Below are 23,253 nucleotides of genomic sequence, written 5' to 3' on the forward strand. Positions count from 1 at the left end.
TATCCTCAGAGCAAGGGGAATTGTATTTTGTCTTTGTTGGTTCACGCATCCCTAATCTCTCCTCCAGAGGGCCAAAGATTTACCAAACATCTGAGGTTTACGATAGTCCCAATGCCTGTTTGAACATGTAATCTGACAATGCCAGAAACACATATCCTCCTTCAGATGGGGCCAAGCTTTGTAAAAGCGGCCTTTGGGGAGAATAGAGATCTATGCTGTTTTAAGGCTGCTGGGTCTAAAAACTCTTGACTTACTGTATAACAATATGTCTGATATAACACCACATAAGTTAGAATCAAAAGTGATTGAAAATAATAATGATCAAAATTGCCTGTTGTACCTTTTCACCTTGCACAAATATTTCATCTGAGATCTTAAAAAAAACCATTTTATTCTTGATTTATGATGGTCTGTTCTAGATTAGAGTTTTCTAAATCATTACAGCATGTTTAAGTAAGAAATATATTAGTTTATTGGCCAATAACGTTGATGAGTACCAGCAAAGCAGCGGTATGAAATTAGCAATTACGGACATTACATGTCCCATTTTCTCCACCCTTGTTTTGGAGAGATAACGAAAAACAGACTACATAGTTATCGTGATTTAATGTATATATAAAAAGGGAGAATGGTCTGATGCTTAGGCAGGATGCATGAGTTACATGCCTGATTTAGAGTCAAGGTAGAAGTCGAAGCCTTATCTCATCTAGGGCAATGGTCTAACTTCTGGTGGAAAAAAAAATCCAATTAAATTAGACATGTGAAAATGTGCTCTTACTGGCTTTCCTGACTGAACAAATGGAACATTACACCCAAAGAATGTAAATCATGCATTTCATTGACAGTCCTCTTAAGATTTATTTCTTATTAAGAAAAAAAACAAAGCTTCAGGTGCACCTAGTTAATTATTTATGACCCATAGTTGTGTAGGTTACCAAACTGATGGTCATTCGTTTCAGCTCCCACACACTGTTATTTCTGTAGTTGCCAACTTTTTATTTTTATTCGCACAAGTGGTTTATACATTTATAGTGGTTAGGAAACAATTTTTCCTCAAGCAGAACAGAATTGAACGCAACCTGACGGTATAAAAATTTACATGTGTGGCTAAAGATAGATTTTGCTTAATCAACATTAGGAAATAATGAAGAAATATGCACATTTTCAATCAGGGATATACACAGAAGTCATCGGGCACCACAGCAAAAGTCAACTACTCCTCACTGAGTGCTCTGTCAAATGCAACATAGTAACATACAGTAGTTGTTAGGGCTGACATAAAAACACAGGTCCATTAAGTTTAAGCTATAATCCTGCACTGTTGATCCAAAGAATAGCAAAAAAAAAACACCTATGTTACATTAAAGAATTGCCTAATATTAGGGAGAAAAAAAATCCATCCATACTCCAAATATGGCAATCAGAATGACGACCCATCTCCAGGCTGAAACATTCTGGAAGGTGAGTGATAATAGCAAGAGTTTTCAAGTACTGTAGCAGTCCATATCCAATACACAGATAAGTGGCATCAGTTTGTTTCATAAGGTAGAGACGTGGTCAGGAAACAATCCAAATTCAGTACATAGATAAGTAGCAGTAGTTTGTAGAGTTAGAGTATGTTCACAGGGTCAAATTGCAGACATATTTTGGCACTTAATACGCTTGTAATACACCTAGAAACAGCTCCCATTGAACGCAATGGGAATTCCAATGCATAGATCAGCACGCACCGAGCACAGAGCACAGAGAGGCTGTCAACTACACCGTGCAGGCGCCGAGCAAGAAGGCAAGTCAGAGCCTTCACAGAAAGTCAAGGCACCTCTGCACTACACCACCGCTGGACCACGGCACACACGCAGAGTCCAGAGAGGCAACCACAACTCTATGCAAGCGCCATACAAACTGGCCTTAGATTTATATGCTGCTTTGGGTATGTGCCTTATTGTACTGTGTCACATTGTGATATGTTCTTATCCTATTAAGTAAATTATTACTAGTGCTTCAGATACAATCTGGCAGGTCAGATTTGGTTTGGGGTCTTTACATACTTCACGGTGTATCCTATTGAGCATCACTGTATGTATCCTTGTATACAATATTTTTAACTTGTTTGTCTTTTTGGTGTTAATATATTTTTGCTATTTTTGATATTATCTGGATGTGCATGTCTCCTCTTTTGTCCTACTTTTCTGGTAGTTACAAGCTTATTTGACACTGCAAAAAGATAGCCTTAACTATTTAAAAATAAAGAGCTTAAACAATTGTGACACAAATATAATAATATATATGTGTGAGTCTTGTACTTTCGCACATTGCATTGACACAATCTTCCAAAATGTTTTGGACAGACCAGATGTTTGTAATTGTATAATTTTTATTTTTATATTTTTTTTGTATTGTTTCTATTTTTATTATTATTTTTAGTAATTATATAAAGTGGAGACCGGTAACTCCACTCACCTATATGCCTACTACACCGTGTTCGAAATTATTATGCACATTGGTTTTAAGTGTCATAAACATTTAATTATTAGTTTTTCAATTAAACTCATGGATGGTATTGTGTCTCAGGGCTCTTTGGATCATTGTAATCAATCTCAGACACCTGTGATAATTAGTTTGCCAGGTGTGCCCAATCAAAGGAAAACTACTTAAGAAGGACGTTCCACGTTATTAAGCAGGCCACAGGTTTCAAGCAATATGGGAAAGAAAAAAGATTTCTTTGCTGCCGAAAAGCGTGAAATAGTGCAATACCTTGGACAAGGTATGAAAACATTGGATGTTTCAAGAAAACTTAGGCGTGATCATCGTACTGTGAAAAGATTTGTGGCTGATTCAGAGCACAGACGGGTTCGTTCAGATAAAGGCATAATGAGGAAGGTTTCTGCCAGACAAATTAATAGGATTAGGAGAGAAGTTGCTAAAATGCCATTGCAAAGCAGCAAACAGGTATTTGAAGCCTCTGGTGCCTCTGGAGTCCCGCGAACCTCAAGGTGTAGGATCCTCCAGAGGTTTGCAAGTGTGCATAAAGCTATTATTCGGCCACCCCTAAACAATGCTCACAAGCAGAAACGGTTGCAGTGGGCTCATAAATACATGAAGACTAATTTTCAAACCGTGTTGTTTACTGATGAGTGCCGTGCAACCCTGGATGGTTCAGATGGATGGAGTAGTGGATGGTTGGTGAATGGCCACCATGTCTCAACAAGGCTGCGACGTCAGCAAGGAGGTGGCGGAGTCATGTCTTGGGCTGGAATCATGGGGAGAGAGCTGGTAGGCCACTTTAGGGTCCCCGACGGTGTGAATATGACCTCTGCAAAGTACGTAGAGTTTATGACTGACCACTTTCTTCCGTGGTACAAAAAGAAGAACCGTGCCTTCCGTAGCAAAATTATCTTCATGCATGACAATGCACCATCTCATGCTGCAAAGAATACCTCTGTGTCATTGGCTGCTATGGGCATAAAAGGAGAGAAACTCATGATGTGGCCTCCATGTTCCCCTGAGCTCAACCCTATTGAGAACCTTTGGAGCATCCTCAAGCAAAATATCTATGAGGGTGGGAGGCAGTTCACATCAAAACAGAAGCTCTGGGAGGCTATTCTGACATCCTGCAAAGATATTCAAGCAGAAACTGTCCAAATACTCACAAATTCAATGGATGCAAGAATTGTAAAGGTGATATCAAAGAAGGGGTCCGATGTTAACATGTAACTTGGTCTGTTAAGTTTTTTTTTTATTGAAAGAGCTTTTGATTTCTGTAAATAAAAAACCTCCTGATGCTGCAAATTCAACAAATTACCATTTTAGTTCTCTTTACAACCTTTAACCCCTTCCCGACATTTGCTGTATGGGTACGCCATGGAAAGCATTGACTTCCTGCATTTTGCCATACCCATACGCCAAATGTTTGGCACCAGCTCAGAAGCTGAGCCGGTTCCATCATCGTCGGATCTCAGCTGTATCTTACAGCTGACATCCGACTGTAACGGCGGGGACCGAAATTAGCTACGATCCCCGCCATTAACCCCTTAAGTGCAGCGCTCAAACACGATCGCTGCACTTAAGGTGTTTGCAGCTCATCGGAACCCCAGCAATGAAATTGCCGGGGTTCCGGTGCCTGCAATGGCAACCGGAGGCCTAATACTGGCCTCGCTGTCTGCCTAGCACGGAAACCGGTCATGATCTGCCCGGCGGCGGAGCCTGATCGGCTTCCGTAGCCACCGGCAAGATGGCGCCGGGTCAGGAGCTGATCCGGAGTCATCAGCGGTGGAAGTCAGCTGTATGTTACAGCTGACATCCACCTGTAATGGCAGGAACCGGAGCTAGCTCCGATCCCTGCCATTAACTCCTTCGATGCAGCAATCGAAAGTGATTGCTGCATCGTAGCGGTTACTAGCAGATCGCCAGCCCTGACAGCAGTCGGGACTGGCGACTGCGGCTATGGCAACAGGAGACACAATGGTCTCCTGCTCTGCCATTACGGAAGCCGATTAGGCCCGGCCGGGAGGCGAAGCCTAATCGGCTTGCTGTCAGTGAATAACTGACAGATCTAATACATTGCACTACGTAGGTAGTGCAATGTATTAGAAAAAAATAAATCTGACAGCTGGACCTTCAAATCCCCTAGTAAGACTTGAGAAAAAGTGTAAAAAAAAGTATAAAAAAAGTGTAAAAAAAAAGTGAAAAAAATAAAAGTTTGAAAACAATAAAAGTTGCAAGTAATAAAATAAGAGTAAAAGGGGGATTGCGTTTTATCAAGTCCTTTTATTATTGAAAAAAAAACAAAAAACATACGTATTTGGTATCGCCACGACCGTAACGACCTGAGGTATCAAAATATTATATTATTTATTGCATGCGGTGAACCACATAAAAAACCCGTAAAAAACTATATCAGAGTTTCTGTTTTTTGGTCACTTTGACCTATAAATATTGGAATAAAAAAATGATCAAAAAGTCGCACGTATTCCAAAAATGGTACCTATAAAAACTATAGCTCGTCTCGCAACAAAACAAGCCCTCATACAGCTGCGTCGACAAAAAAATTAAAAAGTTATGGTTCTCACAACCGGGCGACAGAAAAAATACATTATTTTTACAAAAGTAGTTTTATTGTGCAAAAAGTTGCAAAACATAAAAAAGTCCTATAAAATAGGTATCGCCAGAATCGTACTGGCCCGCAGAATAAAGTTAACATGTAATTTATAACACTTGGTGAACGCGGTATAAAAAAAACTAAATAAAACTATGCCAGAATTGCGTTTTTTTGTTTACCTGGCCTCCCAAAAATAAGGTAAAAGGTGATCAAAAAGTCGCATGTACCCCAAAATGGTACCAATAATAACTACAGCTCGTCCTGCAAAAAAAAGCCCTCATACCACTACGTCTATGAAAAAATAAAATGAATTATGGCTCCAATAAGTCAGGAAATATAAAATATGCAGTTGTTTGAAGAGGCGATTTATCAAGGACCAAAAATTATGGAACCAGGAAAGGGAGGGCCCAAACATGTCCGCTGGAAGCGCCGGTGCCCGTATTATACCAGGACAACACTTTCCCAGCAAAATTCCCCAAACTGCAAAGGTGCGGAGTGTGGACCAAAAGGGGCATAAGAAAGGACGCCATATATCAGTGCGACCTCGGCCTGTGCAGAAAGGATTGCTTCACATCGTAACACACATCTATGGATCATTTTATTGCTTTTTTACCCCATTATTATACCACCTGACTATGCCCTTGATGTACTCTGCCCAGCTTATATGTACCCCCACATTATAAACAAAAATACCAGCAATACTCAAACAAAACTACTACCAAGCAAAATCCGCTCTCCAAAAGCCAAATGGCGCTCCCTCCGCTCTGAACCCTACAGTGTGCCCAAACAGCAGTTTCCTTCCACATATATGGCACCGTCATACCCGGGAGAATGCTTTTAACAATTTTTGGCGTGTGTGTGTCTCCAGTGGCATAAGCTGGGCATGACATATTTGCCACTGAAATGGCATATTTAGGGAAAAATATACATTTTTAATTTGCACCATCCGCAGCGCATTCATTTATGGAAAAGACCTGTGGGGTGAAATTCTCACTACACCCCTTAATAAATGCCTTGAGGGCTGCAGTTTCCAAATGGGGTCACTTCTCAGGTTTTTTTTTAATTATTTCACATCAGAGCCTGTGCAATTGTGAACCAATACTTTGTAAATCGCCAAATTAGGCCTCAATTTCGCATGGTACTCTCTCACTCCTGAGCCCTGTCGTATGTCCAGGCAAAAGATTAGGGCCACATGTAGGGTGTTTCTAAAACTGGGAAACATTGCATAATAATTAGAGGGCTGTCTTGTTATGGTGGCACAAGCCGGGCAACACATATTGGTATATCTATGGAAAAAAATCCCATTTTCACTCTGCAACATGGAGTGCACACTAATTTCTACAAAACACCTGCGGGGTTAACATGCTCACTACACCACTAGGTAAATGCATTGAGGGGTGTAGTTTCCAAAATGAGGTCACTTCTGGGGGGTTTCCACTGTTTTGGTCCCACAGGCGCCCAGAAACCAATCCAGCAAAGTCTGCACTCCAAATGGCGCTCCTTCCCTTCTGAGCCCTGCCGTGTGCCCAAATAGCAGTTTCTGACCACATATGGGGTATTTCCGTACTCGGGAGAAATTGCTTTACAAATGTTGGGTTCTTTTTTTTCCTTTATTTGTTGAGAAAATGAAAAATTTTTCGCTAAAGCTACGTTTTATTGAAGAAAAAGGATTGTTTTTATTTTCACTGCCCAATTCTAATGAATTCTATGAAACATCTATGGGGTCTAAATGCTTACTACACCCCTAGATGAATTCCTCAAGGGATGTAGTTTCCTAAATGGAATCACTTTTGGGAATTTTCATTGTTTTGTCCCCTCAGGGGCTTTGCAAATGTGACATGGCTTCCGCAAACCATTCCTTCTAAATGTGATCTCCAAAAGCCAAATAGCGCTCTTTCACTTCTAAGCCCCGCCATGTGTCCAAACAGCCGTTTATGACCACATGTGGGGTATTGTTTTACTCAGGAGAAATTGCTTTATAAATTTTGGGGTGCTTTTTCTCCTTCAGTCCTTGTGGAAATGAGAAAAAATTAGCTAAACCTACATTTTCTTTGAAAAAAATGTTGATTTTTATTTTCAGGGCCTACTTCCAATAATTTGTGCAAAAAACCTGCGTGGTCAAACGCTCACTATACCCTAGATAATTTCCTCAATGGGTGTAAGTTTCCAAAATGGGGTCACTTGTGGGGGGTTTTCATTGTTTTGTCCCCTCAGGGGCTTTGTAAATGTGACATGGCCTCCACAAACCATTCTTGCTAAATGTGAACTCCAAAAGCCAAATGGTGCTCCATCCCTTCTAAGCCCTACCGTGTGTCCAAAAGCCGTTTAATACCACATGTGGGGTATTGTTTTACTCGGGAGAAATTGCTTTACAAATTTTGCGGTGCTTTTTCTCCTTCAGTCCTTGTGGAAATGAGAAAAAATGCTAAACCTACATTTTCTTTGAAAAAATGTAGATTTTTGTTTTCCGGGCCTAATTCCAATAATTTCTGCAAAAAACCTGTGGGGTCAAAACGCTCACTATACCCCTAGATAATTTCATTAATGGGTGTAGTTTCCAAAATGGGGTCACTTGTGGCGGGTTTCCACTGTTTTGTCCCCTCAGGGGCTTTTTAAATGTGACATGGCCTCCGCAAACCATTCCTGTTAAATGTGAACTCCAAAAACCAAATGGTGCTCCATCCCTTCTAAGCCCTGCCGTGTGTACAAACAGCCGTTTATTACCACATGTGGGGTATTGTTTTACTCGGGAGAAATTACTTTACAAATTTGGTAGTGCTTTTTCTCCTTCAGTCCTTGTGGAAATGAGAAAAAATTAGCTAAACCTACATTTTCTTTGAAAAAATGTAGATATTTATTTTCACGGCCTAGTTCCAATAATTTCTGTAAAAAACCTGTGTGGTCAAAATGCTCACTATACCCCTAGATTATTTCATCAGTGGGTGTAGTTTCCAAAATGGGGTCACTTGTGGCGGGATTCCACTGTTTTCTCCCCTCAGGGGCTTTTTAAATGTGACATGGCCTCCGCAAACCATTCCTGTTAAATGTGAACTCCAAAAACCAAATGGTGCTCCATCCCTTCTAAGCCCTGCCGTGTGTACAAACAGCCGTTTATTACCACATGTGGGGTATTGTTTTACTCGGGAGAAATTGCTTTACAAATTTGGTAGTGCTTTTTCTCATTTAGTCCTTGTGGAAATGAGGAAAAAAAATGCTAAACCTACATTTTCTTTGAAAAAATGTAGATATTTATTTTCACGGCCTACTTCCAATAATTTCTGTAAAAAACCTGTGGTGTCAAAATGCTCACTATACCCCTAGATAATTTCCTCATTTGGTGTAGTTTCCAAAATGGGGTCACTTGTGGTGGGTTTCCACTGTTTTGTCCCCTCAGGGGCTTTGTAAATGTGACATGGCCTTCGCAAGCCATTCCTGCTAAATGTGAACTCCAAAAACCAAATGGTGCTCCATGCCTTCTAAGCCCTGCCGTGTGTCCAAACAGCCGTTTATTACCACATGTGGGGTATTGTTTTACTCGGGAGAAATTGCTTTACAAATTTGGTGGTGCTTTTTCTCCTTTAGTCCTTGTGGAAATGAGAAAAAAAAATGCTAAACCTACATTTTCTTTGAAAAAATGTAGATATTAATTTTCACGGCCTAATTCCAATAATTTCTGTAAAAAACCTGTGTGGTAAAAATGCTCACTACACCTCGAGATAACTTCCTTGAGGTGTGTAGTTTCCCAAATGGTGTCACTTTTGGGGGATTTCCACTGTTTTGGCACCGCAAGAGCCCTTCAAACCTGACATGGTGCCTAAAATATATTGTAATAAAAATAAGGCCCCAAAATCCACTAGGTGCTCCTTTGCTTCTGAGGCCGGTGCTTCAGTCCAGTAGCACGCTAGGGCCACATGTGGGATATTTCCTAAAACTGCAGAACCTGGGCAATAAATATTGAGTTGCATTTCTCTGGTAAATCTTTCTGTGTTATAAAGAAAATTGGATTCAAAATTAATTTCCTGCAAAAAAATATGAAATTTGTAAATTTCACCTCTACTTTGCTTTAATTCCTGTGAAAAGTCAAGGGTTAAGACATTTTCTAAATGCTGTTTTGAATACTTTGAGGGGTGAAGTTTTTAAAATGGTGTGACTTTTTGGGGGTTTCTAATATATAAGAACCTAAAAGCCACTTCACAACTGAACTGGCCCTTGTAAAAATAGCCTTTTGACATTTTCTTGAAAATGTCAGAAATTGCTGCTAAAGTTCAAAGCCTTGTAACGTCCTAGAAAAATAAAATGATGTTCAAAAAACGATGGCAATCTAATGTAGACATATGGGGAATGTTAATTAGCAACAATTTTGTGTGTTATAACTGCCTGTCTTACAAGCAGATACATTTAAGTTGAGAAAAATGCTAATTTTGGTGTTTTTCACAATTAAATACTGAACATATCGAGCAAATTTTGCCAGTAACATAAAGTCCAATGTGTCACGAGAAAACTATCTCAGAATCGCTTGGATAGGTAAAAGCATTCCAGAGTTATTACCACATAAAGTGAAACATGTCTGATTTGAAAAATGAGGCTCGGTCAGGAAGGTCAATAGTGGCTAAAGAGGGAAGGGGTTAAAATGTTTTGATCTCTGTTTTGCATAATAATTTGAAACTTTGAGTTTTTTACTTCTAAAAAAAATCTGTTATCATTAGCAGATTTGTTCAATAAAATTAGCATTATACTCCAACGGTTGATGGCTTGAAGATTATACTGACTGTCATTTGCATCGACTAATTTACGAAAATCAGCGAAAAATAACATTTGCATAATAATTTGGAACGCGGTGTAGTGCAATTTCCCCTTTCCTATGGGCTCTAATCAGCTGTCTATCTCAGTTGCTTGATGGCCATCAAGCTGGAACAGGACAACTAATGGAGCTATATTTGTTTATTAGTGAGGAATTTCAGGCTATTTCACTAGCACACCCTGTGTCCATCTACAATCTATTAGCCCCACGCTTTTCTACACTTCATATTACTCTGCAGTGAATCGTCAGGGGCTTTGCAGAGCCAATGTAACTAGTACTCTAACGGTCCAGAGGAATATATATTCAATGCACTAAACATATAATTGTATGTGGCGTGGGTATAGATGCGAGCCACGGTTAGCGGTAAAAAGCTCCATGCTATAAAGGCAGAAAGCTCTCCCACTGATGAGGTCATGGTTGTCCTGAGCCAATCACATGGCATACTGCTTATTTTGTCTCCCGCCCCATTGGCTGAGGGCTCATCTATTGCTGACTAATTGTCATGATCTGTGGGTGTGTGACACTACGGTCACGGGAATGGACAATATGGAAGAGAGTCTTTTATTTAGCGCCGTTCCACCCATGGTTGTCTCTCCAACCAAACCTAGGCACTGGCATTTTTTGTTTTTTGGGGCACAGATGCACAAAATGGCCTCAGAGGCCGCAATACAGACAGAGTCCCGAAGTGTGTCTGCGTTGTTTCTCTTGGACAGACAATTTGAGGCGGTCTGCTTGAATAGGCTCTTCAGGTGGGACAGCTGATAAGGGTAATAGGGGTTGCTTGAATGTAGGAGCCAGCCTAGGAAAACTTCTGGCCCGGCGAACCTCTTGTGATCGTTCCTGAATCCTCATGTCATTCCGGGTAGCTAGAAGAATGAGGTCATCTAGGGTAGAAAGCAGATCTCGAGCGGCAAGCTCGTCCTTGATATTAGAGGATAGCCCCTGCCACAATGTGGCTACTAAGGCGTCGTTGTTCCAGGTCAGCTCTGCCGCTAGGGTACGGAACTGAATGGCGTACTAGCCCACAGAGGTGTCACCTTGGCGCAGGATCAGCAAGGATGCAGCTGCTGAAGAGACCCGTCCAGGTTCCTCAAATATTGTGCGGAAAGTTTGAAGGAAATACTACAAGTCACGGATCTCTGGTCCTTTACGTTCCCAGATGGGATTTGCCCATGCCAGGGCCTTGCGAGTAAGGAGAGAGATTCTGAATGTGATCTTAGCACCATCAGAAGGAAATGCTCTGGCATGTAGGCTGAAGTGGATTTGGCACTGGTTCAGAAATCCCCTGCAGGCCGTCGCGTCTCCGTCGTAGCGAGGAGGTATTGGCAGCGAGAATCGGACGTCGGCACTGGCATTGACAGGAGGTGTAGCAGCTTGCGCATCCAGCCCATGTGCAATGGAATTCACCACCAGGAGGAGTTGGTCCTGTCATGACCGAAGGTAACGTATGTCTGCCTGCATGGCTTGTGACATCGTCATGGTCTTGGGTTGGTCAGCGGGGTCCATGGCCTGAGCATACTGCCACGATATGTGGGTGTGTGGGCCATAGCGGGATAGCAGCTGGCCAAACAACAGTGTACCAATTCAATATATATACTGTTACTACTGTCTGGACTATCACAGGTACCCTTGTGCTTGGAATATATATATATATATACTCCAAGCACAAGGGTACCTGTGATAGTCCAGACAGTAGAAACGGCTAAGCACAGACGGGACCTTGGCAGCAGATGATGAAAAACGTGGCAAAGGACACCAGACGTGGTGTAGCACAGCAGGCATAATAGACAGCACAACGCGACTCCACACTAGAGATGGCACAGGAACAAATACAGCATAGGATACAGGCTGTGGCCGTCGAGGGGTGAGTAATCCCGACGGTCCGTGGCCGTGGATGTAACGCTAATGAATGATCAGCAACAGAGCAACCTGCTCCTTATTCTCCACTGAGGATCATGGCCTACACTCCGGAGCAGCCCTGTTTGTTTTGGGCATTCTCCAGCGTGTCAGTCCGTGGCTGTAATGTAATGCTGATGCCTAACCATCCTCACGCCAAGAAGGATCAAAAGTATTGGGAGACATTGATGAAAATGTAGGCTATGTCGTGCACAAGGTAGTCTGTTAGATTCTATCAAATGTTATAGCCGGCATCAGGGTTAGAGCGATATATATCTGATAAGGATATACCAGTCTTTCTCAATGAATTAGAATATGAAAAAGTTAATGTAATTCAGTAATTCAATTCAAAAAGTGAAACACATATATTATGGTGATGCGAGGCCTAGGTGAGTACAATTTTTGTTTTTGTTTGGGGGCACTGTCTACACAGGGGAGGTGGGGGGGCTGTATGGCACAACCTACAAGGAGGAGGTGGGGGATTATGGCACTGTCTACAGGGAGGCTGTATAGCAAAATCTACAGGGGGCACTATACTATGTGGGGGCCACTAAGCGGACATTATACTGTGTAGGGGTACTACTGGTGGCATAATACTCTTGGCAAAATTAGAGGACAAAATACTGTGTCCTTGAAGGAGTTGTAATATATTATATTATTAAATATTATTATTATACTGTATGGGGGCACTAAAGGGGCATTATAATTTTTGTATGGGGCATTTTTTTTAATGATGGGGGTGGGGCGCTGACGGATCTGTTCGCACGTGGCATCATCTATCCTAAGGCCGGTCCTGGCCATCACACTGCCTCCACCATGTTTTACAGAGGATGTAGTGTGCTTTGGATCATGAGCCGTTCCAAGCCTTCTCCATACTTTCTTCCTTACATCATTTTGGTACAGGTTGATGTTAGTTTCATCTGTCCAAAGAATGCTGTTCCAGAATTCGGCTGGCTTCTTTACATGTTGTTTGGCAAAGTCTAATCTGGCCTTTCTATTTTTGAGGCTGTTTTGTGGTTTGCATCTTGTGGTGAACCCTCTGTATTTGCTCTCATGAAGTCTTCTCTTTATGCTAGACTTAGATATTGATACACCTACTTCCAGGAGAATGTTTTTTACTTGGTTATATGTTTTGAAGGCGTTTTTCTCCACCATGGAATGATTCTGCGATCATCCACCACTGTTGTCTTCCATGGACGTCCAAGGCCTTTTGGAGTTCACTAGATCACCAGTGCGCTCTTTTTTTTCATGAATCTACCAAACTGTTGATTTAGCCAGTCTTAACATTTGTGCTATCTCTCTGATGGATTTCTTACTTTTTTACAGCCTAACAATGGTCTGCTTCACTTGCATTGAGAGCTCCTTTGACGACATGTATTGGGTCACATCAACAGTATCCAAATGCAAATGCCACACCTAGAATCAACTCCAGACCTTTTACCTGCTAAATTGATGATGGATTAATGAGGGAATAGCCCATGCAGCACATTAGATAGCTTTTGAGATAATTGTCCAATTACCTTTTGGTCCCTTGAAAAAGAGGCAGCCACATATTAAAGAGCTGTTATTTTTATTTTATTTTACTGTATGTAACTTTTTTACTTGTCCCCCTAGGGGACTTGAACCAGCGATCATTGGATCGATTGCATGATATAGTGCAATACTAATGTATTGCAGTATATTGTTATACTGACATTCTGCTATGAAGCCCTGCTGGAGGCATCAGGCCTCTGGTTGCCATGCCAACTAACGGAACCCCGCGAGGGGGGGGGGCATTGCTATGTTCCAGAGGGACGCTCCCCTGTTTCTAGCCATTTCTCTATTGACCGTGGCATTTAACGGGTTAAGAAAGCACAATCGCTCTCGAGTGGGATCACGCTCATTACTGTAATGACAGGGATAGGGAAACAGACAAGTGAGCCCTAATCTACCCGCCACTCAGTCCATGCCTACTTGCAACGACCCACCCTAGGCGACGGGGTACAACTGGGCGACGGTCCCTACACTCAGTAAGTGCACGACAGACAACCAGACAAGGAAACACAGAACAAAGGGAAACGAGGCAGTTGCCCACGGCAACACCGTGAGCAACAAGAGTAGTGAACGAGCCGAGTCAAACCAGGAGAGTACGAGGTTCCAAACGCAGAGCAGGAGAGTAGTGAACAAGCCGAGTCAAACCAGGAGTGTACGAGGTGCCAAACGCAGAGCAGAAGAGTAGTCAGTAAGCCAGGGTCAATACGAAGCAGGTGCAAGTAGTACAAGAAGCTGCAGCTGGGCCAGGAAACCAACAGAGAAGAATCACAAGCAAAGGAGGAACAGGAAAGGCAGGTATAAATAGACAGAGGGTGGGAGCTAGCTCCGTCTGGCCAGGCTGTGATAGGCTCTCCCACTCCTAAGCCTGCCATTATGAGTGGTGGAAGATGGAGTCAGTCTCCCAGACATAGAAGCAGGTGCAGACTGATTACCTATGGGCGTGGATACAGAAGCTGTGCCTGGCAGATCCTTAACAGTACCCTCCATTTATGAGGGGCCACCGGACCCTTACTAGATGGACCTGGTTTATTGGGGAAACGAAGGTGGAACCTCCTGACCAATACCCCAGCGTGAAAATCCCGGGCGGGTACCCAAATCCTCTCCTCAGGCCCGTATCCTCTCCAATGGACCAGGTACTGGAGGGAGCCTTGGACCATCTTGCTGTCCACAATCTTGGCCACCTCGAATTCTACCCCCTCAGGGGTGAGAACGGGGACACAAGGTTTCCTCGAGGGAGCCAAGGACGGGGAGCAGCGTTTAAGGAGGGAGGCATGAAACACGTCGTGTACTTGAAAAGATGGGGGCAACTCCAGTCAGAAGGAGACAGGATTGAGGACTTCAATGACCTTGTACGGCCCTATAAACCGGGGCGCAAACTTCTTGGACGGGACTTTAAGGCGCAAGTTCTTTGACGATAGCCACACCAGATCCCCGACCATAAACAAGGGGTTAGCAGAACGTCTTCTATCTGCCTGAGTTTTTTGTATGCTCTGGGACGCCTCTAGGTTCTTCTGAACCTGGGCCCAGACTGTGCACAGTTCCCGATGAACGACCTCTACCTCGGGATTGTTGGAACTACCAGGTGAAACGGAGGAGAACCATGGATTAAACCCAAAATTACAGAAAAAGGGGAAGACCCCTGACGAGTTACTGACCCGGTTATTAAGGGAAAATTCGGCGAGGGGAATGAATGAGACCCAATCATATTGACAGTCAGAGATAAAACACCTTAAATATTGTTCTAGAGACTGATTAGTCCTCTCGGTTTGGCCATTAGTTTCAGGATGGAAGGCAGAGGAGAAGGACAGATCAATCTCCAACTTTTTACAGAAGGCTCTCCAAAACAAAGAAACAGATTGTACCCCTCTGTCAGAAACAATATTGACAGGGAGCCCATGGAGACGCAGGATGTGTTTGACAAACAAGGTAGCTAACGTCTTAGCATTGGGTCGTTTTTTGAGGGGCACAAAGTGGCACATCTTACTGAAGTGGTCTACTACAACCCACACCACCGACTTGCCTTGAGATGGAGGCAAATCGGTGATAAAATCCATGGAGATATGGGTCCAAGGTCTCTGGGGAATGGGCAAAGAACGTAGTAAGCCCGCTGGTCGGGACCTGGGAGTCTTGGACCTAGCACAAACCTCACAAGCGGCGACGTAGGCCTTAACGTCTTTAGGCAACCCAGGCCACCAATAGTTTCTGGCAATGAGGTGCTTGGTACGCAGGATGCCTGGATGACCAGATAGTGCGGAGTCATGATTTTCCCTAAGTACCCTTTTGCAGGGGAACAAACAGCTTGTTCTCAGGAAGGTTCCCGGGAGCTGAACCTTGATCAGCAGCAATTTCAGAGACTAAATCAGAATCAATAGAGGAAATGATTATACCTGGAGGCAAAATACAAGCAGGATCTTCCTCCGAAGGAGGGCTGGCCATGTAGCTACGCAACAGTGCATCAGCCTTAATATTTTTAGACCCAGCCCAATAGGTAACCAAAAAATTGAATCTGGTAAAAAATAACGCCCATCGAGCTTGTCTCGGGTTTAGCCTCCGGGCCGATTCTAGGAAAACCAGATTCTTGTGGTCGGTAAGGACCGTTACCTGGTGCCTAGACCACTCCAGGAAGTAGCGCCACTCTTCAAATGCCCATTTAATGGCTAAGAGTTCGCGTTTGCCAATATCATAGTTACTCTCAGTGGGTGAAAACTTCCTGGAGAAGTAGGCACAGGGACGGAGATGGGTGAGGGACCTGGTACCCTGGGACAAGACAGCCCCCACTCCCACCTCAGACGCGTCAACTTCCACGATAAATGGCTCCATTTGGTTGGGCTGAACCAACACCGGGGCCGAGATAAAGCGCTTCTTAAGGGCCTCAAAAGCCTAGACAGCCTCAGGAGGCCAGTGGAGGAGATCAGCACCCTTGCGAGTGAGGTCCGTAAGAGGCTTAGCGATGACCGAGAAGTTAGCAATAAATATCCTGTAATAATTAGCGAACCCCAAGAAGCACTGTAACGCCTTTAGGGAGGCAGGTTGGACCCATTCCGCCACAGCCTGGACCTTGGCGGGGTCCATGCGGAATTCATGAGGAGTGAGGATTTGACCCAAAAATGGTATCTCCTGCACCCCAAACACACATTTTTCGGTCTTCGCAAACAGTTTGTTTTCCCGAAGGACCTGGAGCACCTACCTGACATGCTCAATGTAGGAGGACCAGTCCTTGGAAAACACAAGTATGTAATCAAGGTACACTACAAGAAATACCCCCAGGTAATCTCTTAAAATCTCTTTTATGAAATTCTGTAAGACCGCGGGAGCATTACAAAACCCAAAGGGCATGACGAGGTATTCGAAATGACCTTCGGGCGTGTTAAACGCAGTCTTCCACTCATCCCCCTCTTTGATGCGGATAAGGTTATACGCCCCCCGTAGATCAAACTTAGAGAACCATTGGGCCCCCTGAACCTGATTAAAGAGATCAGGAATCAAAGGAAGGGGATACTGGTTCCTTACAGTGACCTTATTCAAGTTACGGTAGTCAATGCATGGCCTAAGACCACCATCCTTCTTCCCTACGAAGAAGAAGCCAGCACCTACCGGAGAAGTAGGGGGGCGAATGTAACCCTTGGCCAGGCATTCCTGGATATACTCTCTCATGGCCTCACGTTCGAGACAAGAGAGATTAAATATCCTACCCTTAGGGAGCTTAGCTCCTGGTACCAAATCGATAGCGCAATCGTATTCTCTATGAGGAGGTAACACTTCGGAGGCCTCCTTAGAGAAAACATCAGCGAAGTCCTGAACAAACTCAGGTAGCGTGTTCACCTCCTCAGGGGGAGAAATAGAATTAACAGAAAAACATGATGTCAAGCATTCATTACCCCATTTGGTAAGATCCCCAGTATTCCAGTCAAACGTGGGATTATGCAACTGCAACCAGGGAAGGCCTAAAACCAAATCGGACGATAATCCCTGCATCAACAGTACAGAGCACTGCTCCAAATGCATGGAGCCAACAAGGAGTTCAAAAACAGGGGTATGCTGTGTAAAATAACCATTAACAAGAGGAGTGGAGTCGATACCCACTACCGGGACAGGTTTAGGCAAATCAATCAAAGCCATAGCTAGAGACCTAGCAAATTCCACAGACATGATATTAGCAGACGACCCTGAATCCACGAAGGCACTGCCGGTAGCAGACCTACCACCAAAAGAGACCTGAAAGGGAAGCAAGATTTTATTACGTTTCATATTTACGGGAAATACCTGTGCGCCCAAGTGACCTCCCCGATGATCACTTAGGCGCGGAAGTTTTCCGGCTGCTTATTCTTACGCCTAGGACAGGTGTTCACTTGATCATCCCCACAATAGAAGCAGAGACCATTCTTCCTGCGGAACTCTCTACGTTGTTGGGGGGACACGGAGGCCCCGAGTTGCATAGGTACCTCCGAGTCTTCCGTGGAAGAACGAAGCAACGGAACCTCGGAAGGCATCATGAGGGAGTCAGAGGAGAAAACACATAAACGTTCACGTTGTCGTTCCCTGAGACGTCGGTCAAGTCGTACCGCTAAAGCCATAACCTGGTCTAGGGAGTCAGAAGAGGGATAGCTAACTAGCAGGTCTTTCAGGGCGTTCAACAGACCCAACCTAAACTGGCACCTTAAGGCAGGGTCATTCCACCGAGAAGCTACGCACCACTTCCTAAAGTCAGAGCAATACTCCTCAACAGGTCTCTTACCCTGACGTAAGGTCACCAGCTGACTCTCTGCAAAGGCAGTCCTGTCAGTCTCGTCATAAATGAGTACGAGAGCAGAAAAGAAAAGATCAACGGAGGAAAGTTCAGGGGCGTCAGGAGCCAAGGAGAAGGCCCATTCTTGGGGCCCTTCCTGGAGCCGGGACATAATTATACCCACCCGCTGGCTCTCAGAACCTGAGGAGTGGGGCTTTAAACGAAAATAGAGCCTACAACTCTCCCGAAAGGAGAGAAAAGTCTTCCGGTCCCCTGAGCACCGGTCAAGCAACTTGAGGTGGGGTTCAAGAGGTGAGGTGAGGGGCACTACCATGGTAGCATCAGGCTGGTTGACCCTCTGAGCCAGGGCCTGGACCTGTAGGGAGAGACCCTGCATTTGCTGAACCAGGGTCTCAAGGGGGTCAATAGTGGTGTGAGGGACCAGGGTAGAGTAGGTATATGGGCTTGTGATTATGTAATGACAGGGATGGGGAAACAGACAAGAGAGCCCTAATTTACCCGCCACTCAGTCCCTGCCTACTTGCAACGAACCGCCCTAGGCGACGGGGTACAACTGGGCGACTGTCGGTACACTCAGTAAGTGCACTACAGACAACCAGACAAGGAAACACAGAACAAAGGGAAACGGGGCAGTTGCCCACGGCAACACCGTGAGCAACAAGAGTAGTGAACAAGCCAAGTCAAACCAGGAGAGTACGAGGTGCCAAACGCAGAGCAGGAGAGTAGTGAACAAGCCGAGTTAAACCAGGAGTGTACGAGGTGCCAAACGCAGGGCAGAAGAGTAGTCAGTAAGCTAGGGTCAATACGAAGCAGGGACAAATAGTACAAGAAGCTGCAGCTGGGCCAGGAAACCAACAGAGAAGAATCACAAGCAAAGGAGGAACAGGAAAGGCAGGTATAAATAGACAGAGGGCGGGAGCTAGCTCCGTCTGGCCAGGCTGTGATAGGCTCTCCCACTCCTAAGCCTGCCATTATGAGTGGTGGAAGATTGAGTCAGTCTCCCAGACATAGAAGCAGGTGCAGACTGATTACCTATGGGCGTGGATACAGAAGCTGTGCCTGGCAGATCCTTAACAATTACAATGAAGTGTCGGCTGTAAGATTTTACTAGGGTCCATACTCAGACCTTTGGGAGGTATACTGACCCAAAAAATTTAATTGCTGTCTGTTCAACCTCACATTTTTCAAGTTTAAAGAGGCTCTGTCACCAGATTATAAGTGCCCTATCTCCTACATAATCTGATTGGCGCTGTAATGTAGATAACAGCAGTGGTTTTTATTTTGAAATACGATCATTTTTGAGCAAGTTATGAGCTATTTTAGATTTATGCTTATGAGTTTCTCAATGGACAACAGGGCGTGTCTTTACTTTTTACCAACTGGGCGTTGTACAGTGGAGTGTATGAGGCTGACCAATCAGTGGCCAATCAGCCTCATATACTTCTTATTGTTCCAGTTTATTGGAACAATGAGAAGTGTAGGACACTGATTAGTCACTGATTGGTCAGCCTCATACACTCCTCTGTACAACACCCAGTTGGTAAAAAGTAAAAACACGCCCAGTTGTCCATTGAGAAACGAATTAGCATAAATCTAAACTAGCTCATAACTTGCTCAAAAATGATCATTTTTCTAAATAAAAACCACTGCTGTTATCTACATTACAGCGCCAATCAGATTATGTAGGAGATAGGGCACTTATAATCTGTTGACAGAGCCTCTTTAATGTATAAACAATATTCTTAAAGTCGTTTCCCAAGATTGTCTGAAAAAATTAAGATATCATCCAGGTAGGCTATTACGAATTGGTCGAATATGTCCCTGAAAACATCAGTGATAAAATCCTGGGTAGGTTAATTAAAGGGGTTGTCCGAGATAAAATGACTTGTATTAATGCTTGTAATTTATTAAAGTAAATACATTTGTAATATTCTTACACTTTCCACAGTGGCCCTGTTTCCAGATCCTGCCGTGGGGTACTTGATGGGTGACGTCTCTCTCTCTGGCCGCTGTGTTGATCTTAAATTATTTTCCGGGTATATGACACGTCACTTGTGACGTGCCTTGTTTGGGCTGTTCTGCTGTACAGATCGGAACACGCATGCGCGGTCCCTGCTGTTCTCGCGGTCCCGGCTGTTCTCGAGATAACAGCAGGGACCGCGCAAGCGCGTTACAACAGAACAGCCCATGCATGGCACGAAAACGGGGACACTTTGGAAAATGTAAGTATATTACAAATGTATTGACTTTAATAAATTACAAGCATTAACACATAGTCATTTTATCTCGGAAAACCCCTTTAACCCCTTCCATCTTTGGCCACTTTTGACCTTCCTGACAGAGCCTCATTATTCAAATCTGACATGTTTCAATTTATGTGGTAATAACTTCAGAATGCTTTTACCTATCCAAGCGATTCTGAGATTGTTTTCTCGTGACACATTGGACTTTATGCTACTGGCAAAATTTGCTCAATACATTCAGTATTTAATTGTGAAAAACACCAAAATTTAGCAAAAAATTGCAAAAATTAGCATTTTTCTAAATTTAAATGTATATGCTTTATAGGCAGGCAGTTATATCACACAAAATTGTTGCTAATTAACATCCTCCATATGTCTACTTTAGATTGGCATTGTTTTTTGAACATCCTTTTATTTTTCTAGGACGTTACAAGGCTTAGAAATTTAGCAGCAATTTCTCACATTTTCAAGAAAATTTCCAAAGTCTATTTTTACAGGGGCCAGTTCAGTTGTGAAGTGGCTTTGAGGGCCTTATATTTTAGAAACCCCTAAAAAGTCACCGCATTTTAAAAACGTCACCACTCAAAGTATTCAAAACAGCATTTAGAAAGTTTTTTTTAACCCTTTGGATGTTTCACAGGAATTATAGCAAAGTAGAGGTGAAATTTACAAATGTCTTTTTTTTTTGTAGAAATTCATTTTTAATCCTTTTTTGTTGTAACACAGAAGGTTTTACCAGAGAAATTAAACTCAATATTTATTGCCCAGGTTCTGCGGATTTAGGAGATATCCCACATGTGGCCCTAGTGTGGTAATAGACTGAAGCACCGCCCTCAGAAGCAAAGGAGCACCTAGAGGATTTTGGGGCCTTCTTTTTATTAGAATATATTTTAAGCACCATGCCAGGTTTGAAGGGCTCTTGCAGTGCTAAAACAGTGAAAATCCACCAAAAGTGACCCTATTTTTAAAACTACACACCTCAAGAAAATTATCTAGGGGTATAGTGAGCATTTTTACCCCACAGATTCCTTGCAGAAATTATTGGAATTAGGCCGTAAAAATGAAAATCTAAATTTTTTAAAAGAAAATGTAGGTTTAGCTAATTTTTTTTCATTTCCACAGGGACTAAAGGAAAAAAAGCACGACAAAATTTGTAAAGCACTTTCTCCCGAGTTAAACAATACCCCACATGTGGTCATAAATGGCTGTTTGGACACACTGCTCAGAAGGGAAAGAGCGCTATCTGTCTTTTGGTGCTCAAATTTAGCAGTGTCAATACAGCACTTGGACCAGGTATAGCACGGTATACAGTTTACCGGTAGCAGGAACGGGAAACACTGGGAACTGGAAAACACTTAGGAGACCATTTGCAAAGACAGACTAGGGTAACGACAACAAAGCTCAGGCAATGCAGGGAGGGGCAGAGCCCTTCTTATAGTCCAAGGTGATCTGGGAGAAATCAGCTCAATCTCACAAATGTGTGTGCCCTCGCTCCTTAAGGCTGGACTGAGCTCGTGAGCGCACCCTAGTGGTGGCTGCGGAACAGGACGGCCGCATTTGCAGACATCTCTGGAGAGAAGGGCATTGTCAGGATGGGAGGAGTTCGTGGTCAGCGACCACGGACGTTACAAGCAGGAATGGTTTGCGGAGGCCATGTCGGATTTGCAAAGCCCCTAAGGGGACATAACAGTGGAAACCCCCACAAGTGACCCCATTTTGGAAACTACACCCATTGAGGAAATGATCTAGAGGTATAGTGAGCATTTTGACCCTACTGGTTTTTGCAGAAATTATTAGAATTTGGCTGTAAAAATTAAAATCTACATTTTTTTCAAAGAAAATGTAGGTTTAGCTAATTTTTTTTCATTTCCACAAGGACTAAAGGAGAAAAAACAAAATTTGTAAAGCAATTTCTCCCAAGTAAAATACCCCACATGTGGTAAATGGCTGTTTGGACACATGGCAGGGCTCAGAAGGGAAAGAGCGCTATTTGGCTTTTGGTGCTCAAATTTAGCAGGAATGGTTTGCGGAGGTCATGTCGCATTTGTAAAGCCCCTGAGGGAACAAAACAATGAAAACGCCCAAAAAGTTACTCCATTTCGGAAACTACACCCCTTGAGGACTTCCTCTATTTTGACCTTACAGGTGTTTCATAGAATTTATTAGAATTGGGCAGTGAAAATAAAAACAATCCCTTTTCTTCAATAAGACGTAGCTTTAGCTAGAAAAAAAATAATTTTCTCAAAAAATAAAGGAAAAAAAGAACCCCAACATTTGTAAAGCAATTTCTCCCGAGTATGACAATACCCCATATGTGGTAATAAACTGCTTTTTGGGCACACAGTAGGGCTCAGAAGGGAAGAAGCGCCATTTGACTTTTGGAGTGCAGATTTTACTGGATTGGTTTCTGGGCACTATGTCACATTTGCAAAGCCCCTGTGGGACCAAAGCCGTGGAACCCCCCAGAAGTGACCACATTTTGGAAGTTACACCCCTCAAGGTATTCACCTAGGAGTTTAGTGAGCATGTTAACCCCGCAGGTGTTTTGCATAAATTAGTCTGCACTCGATGTTGCAGAGTGAAAATTGGATTTTTTTCCATAGATATACCAATATGTGCTGCCCAGCTTGTGCCACCATAACAAGACAGCTCTCTAATTATTATGCTGTGTTTCCCAGTTTTAGAAACACCCTACATGTAGCCCTAATCTTTTGCCTAGACATTTGACAGGGCTCAGGAGTGAGAGAGTACCATGCGAAATTGAGGCCTAATTTGGCGATTTACAAAGTATTGGTTCACAATTGCAGGGTTCTGATGTGAAATAATAAAAGAAACCCCTGAGAAGTGACCCCATTTTGGAAGCTGCACCCCTCAAGGCATTTATTAGGGTTGTAGTGAGCATTTTCACCCCACAGGTCTTTTCCATAAATTAATG

This window comes from Rhinoderma darwinii, chromosome 2, assembly GCF_050947455.1.
Source record: "Rhinoderma darwinii isolate aRhiDar2 chromosome 2, aRhiDar2.hap1, whole genome shotgun sequence".
NCBI classification, from domain to species: domain Eukaryota; kingdom Metazoa; phylum Chordata; class Amphibia; order Anura; family Rhinodermatidae; genus Rhinoderma; species Rhinoderma darwinii.